At 34.6% G+C, this 4,709-nt stretch overlaps 1 pseudogene; it reads right to left on the bottom strand.

The window, feature by feature from the left end:
- Nucleotides 1-253: 253 nt before the first annotated feature.
- LOC106022622 lies at nt 254-4,709 on the bottom strand (annotated as a pseudogene).

The following is a 4,709-nucleotide window of genomic DNA, read 5'->3' as shown; positions in this document are numbered from 1 at the left end:
TCTTTGTTTCCAGAATGAGTATATTTGATGAGCATTCCTGAGTATTGAGCCAAGAAAGGAAAGGAGAGAATAAAATATTGTGGAAAGGAGATGAGTTCAGGATTCATTCTGGAGCCTTGTTAGTCACAGATTTTTCAACAGAAGTCCAGAGCAGTGACTTTCAAATTTAGAATGTGTTGGAATCACTTGAAAGATACAATGAAATACAAATACCTACAAGTCCTCTATTGAGAGCTCATCTATATCAGGGTGTTCATGAGATCAAGGATGGACTGGGCAACAGAGTGAGACATTGTGTCAAGCTAAAAAGTAAGAAGGTTGGAGTTATGTTTCTGTTCTTCAGGTTGTGGTAAACCTCTGGTCCAATGAGCATGTGTTTCCAGAACCTGAACACTCTGCAGTCAGGATCATGAACTCTTGCATGAGCAGCTCATTGCCAGCATGAGTACCACTATTGATCACATTGTGATGTTGGACCCATGGGATGACTTCAGGTTTTCCACCCGAATCAGCCATGTGAGGGTGTAGACAAACTCCCTTTTTCATAACACCAGCTTTTCAGACAGCTAGGGACACATCCAGAAATGGCATTTACACCAAATTTAGATTTATTTTCAGTGCTGTCCATGTCAATGATCTGTTTTTCCATCTTGTTCAACAACACTCAGTTTCTTTCGATGCAGAGCAGGTGCAATACTCTTATTGATGTGTTCAATTGCCTAGGAGACCCCTTCCCCATAATCAGGTGTAATCATTGTCATGGAGTTCTAGGGCCTTGTGAGTGATAGTGGAGGCATAACTGACACAGCAGCATGGAAGAGACCTTTAGAGAAGCAGAGATCAGCCTCAGGAGTGCGATTCTCTGAGATCTCTTTGGCATGAAACTTGAGAATAGATATGGAGAATTTCTGGCCTTTGAATTGCAACACAAGAAACAGGTTTCTGCAGACACAGAAATAAAAATGAAATTAAAAATAAAAACAGAATTACTAGTGAGTGTCCATACAGAAATACAATGGAAATGAATAATATAATAATTGCAAAGCTAATCTCTTGAGAACATTTAACATATTTTGTGCTTCCTCCATTATCCCCAGGAATTCCTTAGAGATTGCAATATTCAAGACAAGTATGAGTTTTCACCAGTTCTGTGCAATGAGTTTCTAAGGTTACTTAATTGTAATTAGTCATCAGGTCCCATTAGGTTGTCAACTTGATCTTTGTAATCCAGGACTGTATAACACTGTTTGCTCTTCCTACAGTGTTCTTGCATCAGGAAGCTCTCGCTATTATATTCACTTCAGGATTCAATAGTGAGCTTGAGTCATCACCAGTCAAGAATCAGGGGAGGTTTATCATATCTACCACCCTTCATCATGACCACACAGCCCCACAATTTGCTCACGTAAGTTCTAAGAGAATTGAGTTTAAAGAGAAGACTACAAGAATGATCATTTCTTTGTAATCATATGAGCTATGATAATTTGTATAGCATGATTACATAATAACTGCAATAAAATTGAGCCTCTGGACTTTAATGTTCTTTGTTGCAATGGTAGTCCATAATTCTCATTGAATTATCCCCAGTGTCTCTTCTCCATACTCATATGACCAACGGGAGAAGAAAATAACTACAACTATGTTATTTAATAGTCAGTGTAAGTAGTGTGGCCATGCTGGTGAGGATGATTCAGTAATTATACATTTTAAGAAAGTTATGATGGGTATGTGACTACTAAGGTCTTCCTTGGGTAGAAGATCTGAGCTCTAAATTTTGTGGATCTTACTTTATCTGAATATATCTTTCCTATTCCAAAATTATGATATTTTCTATAATTTTTCTTTATAGAATATAAAGAATATATATATATATACAGAATTTATAGAATATATTTGTTCTCACCTTCTGAAGCACCTGATTTATAGATCTACAAAGATTCCATTTTATTTTTCAGATATTTTGTTGTTGTCAGTATCTTCCATAACTCTGAGAAAATGAGGTCAGGTCCCTATACCATCTGCAGTTTGAAATCATGAGAGCTTAAATAGATACGTGCGGTCAAGAACTTTGTATCTCTCCTTAAATCTATAAAGATTAGTAATCCATGAAAATATGCATATGTCAATGAAATAGCAGTGAATGGATATAGAAGCTATGAATGTGAAATACTACGGTGTGAATTATATAGGGGCTTAGAAGAGGTGAAATGGACAGAAGAAATGTTACTATATTATAGTTAGAAATATAAAAATAATCAAATATAAAATAAAAGCAAGCCAAACCACATCAGAAACAAAGAATGATACAGTTGTTTTGAATTATTTTTCTCTGCTATTTATTTATGTGGACTAGGACATGTTATTATTACTTCTAAGACACTTTATCTATCATATAACCAAGTTTCCTAACTATTTTACTTGTAGTTTATTCTTTATATAAGATTTTTTTATATTGAAATCATCTATTATTTCTCCCTTTCAGTTTTTGAACTCATAGGGTCTAAAGAGTCATTGTCACAGGTATGAAAGAACAATACATATTTTAAAGATTAAATCACCCATTTGTCCTCTCAAAACACTGACTTCCATTATTTGGTTGCCTGTACATTTTCATTTTATTCAGGAATATGAGTTAGAAATTGATCCAGATGTTTTTTGGTGTTTGATTTCATGCCATTGACTGTTTGTGTCATCTGTGGAATGTATGAGCTGCATTATTAGAATTTTCAAAGGTAATTGTACATATTCTCACCTTAATATAAAAGAATGTAGAGGCATAAAAGTAATGGAAGGTCATTTTTTTGCATTGTGTGAAGACACACTTTAGAGTTTCACATAATTCTGTGGTCTAGAGCCTTTAGAAGTATTATCCAATAAACTCATTTTCTATAGTTATAGTGTTTAAAATTTGGACAAATAAACACAATGCACATTTTTTCAGTTTTCAAATGAAGATGGGTTGTTATCCTTGGTTGTATGAGCATGCGACAATGGAAAAACATAAATGTTCTCCTGATTCACTGATTCTCAGCCACAGCTACTGTCTTCACAATTGAATACAAATAGAAATGTATTCTACATGTGAATGCATCTCATATTACAGTATATTGGAAGAAGTATAGTTAGGTGGATGTCACCATTTTTGATGGTGCATATTAGGAGGATGTCTTTAATGGGAGAAGTGTGAAAATCATTATACAAATTGGACGATACTTATATGTTATAATATCATAAATACAATAGTTTATACTGCAAAACAGAAAAATGGTTTGAGTATCCGTTTGACTTTTTTATTGGAACAATCAGCTGATGAATATTAAAAAAACATAGACATCTATTGATGCAAGTCTGGTTGTTAACATATTTTTATAATTTAACTAAAGCCACTGGTATGAGTAGAGGAGGACAAATGGGCTTTTGGATGATCTAAGTAATTTTGTGACAGAATTAACAATATGTTCAGGTAAAACCATTCTACTACATAAAGAGTAACAAGGGAAATTATTTTGCTAATAGTGCATGCCTGTTTTGCCTCATGGACAAAAGGAAGTCAGACAGGGTAGAGAACCATATTTGCTTTTTTGTTTCATAGCTTCAAGTTGCATTTTGAGTAATTAACCTTGTTTTAAGGAGATGAAACTTCCAAATATTGTGGTTTGCACAAGTGAGGAGATTTTCAATGTATACTATTGTCATAGTGCTCTGGAGACAGACCAGGACTACTTTGACCAGGCAGCTGTCAATCAAGATTAGGCTGTCTTGCTGGAGTATTGTGCTCTTCCTGATAAGACAACTGGGGACACTCCTTTAGCTAATTCTACTTTATGTGGTTTAATATTTCCTAAGCAAATTATAGGTCCTTTTAAATGCCAATTTATTATTCTCACTTTTCAGGTTTTCCTACATAAATATGGAACTTAAAAACTAATGTCTGTCTCTCCATGAGGCAGTAATTCACCTAATACCTGTGTAGTTGATATGGGAAGTTCACAGACAGACCTAGAACTTCACTTCAGTGTGAGGAACTCCATTTTACAGACAGCATGTGCTGTGTTGTATACTACTGAATGAGTATCAAGTATGCCGTAGGTTAATTTACTATGGTTCTTTATATATACTTCAATAGGTATTTACATGGAAATATCACTGGAAAAAACTGTACCCTGAATTTCTATCAGTCACTGAGACAGATCAATTAGACAATAAAATCATGAAGAACCACAAATAGTCAAAGTTCATTATCATAATTCAAATTTCTGTGAAGTATCACATCTGACATACATAGTATAAAATGCTGATGATTTAGTCATGGTGAGTTTCTGTTAGAAGTATTATTACTTAGATGGCATTAATTGAACTTTTTCTAAATGTCAGAAAGTATTGTAATGCAGTGCTTTCTACCTCAGGTTGCCTTAAGTGTAATATTGTATTTCCCATGGACATAATCTAATTAAATTGTTTAATGAAGTTCACAAATTTTTTTCTTGTTTTTCCACTTTATGAATTTTATTTTAGAAAAAATCTTATTTTATATATCAATCCTCCCATTCCCTTGCCCTTCCATCCTCCCATTCCCCCTACAGACACCCAACTCACCCCACCCTCCTCCTAAGGATAGTGAGGCCTTCCATGGGGGAACTATCAAAATCTTCCACATTATTTGGGGGAAGTCCTAGGCCCACTTTCGTGTATCTGGGCTGCAATAACAT

This window comes from Mesocricetus auratus, unplaced genomic scaffold (genome assembly GCF_017639785.1).
Source record: "Mesocricetus auratus isolate SY011 unplaced genomic scaffold, BCM_Maur_2.0 Super-Scaffold_100066, whole genome shotgun sequence".
In the NCBI taxonomy this organism is placed as follows: Eukaryota; Metazoa; Chordata; class Mammalia; order Rodentia; family Cricetidae; genus Mesocricetus; species Mesocricetus auratus.
The sequence above is the reverse complement of the archived record's forward strand: the minus strand, read 5'-3'. Positions and strand labels throughout refer to the sequence as shown.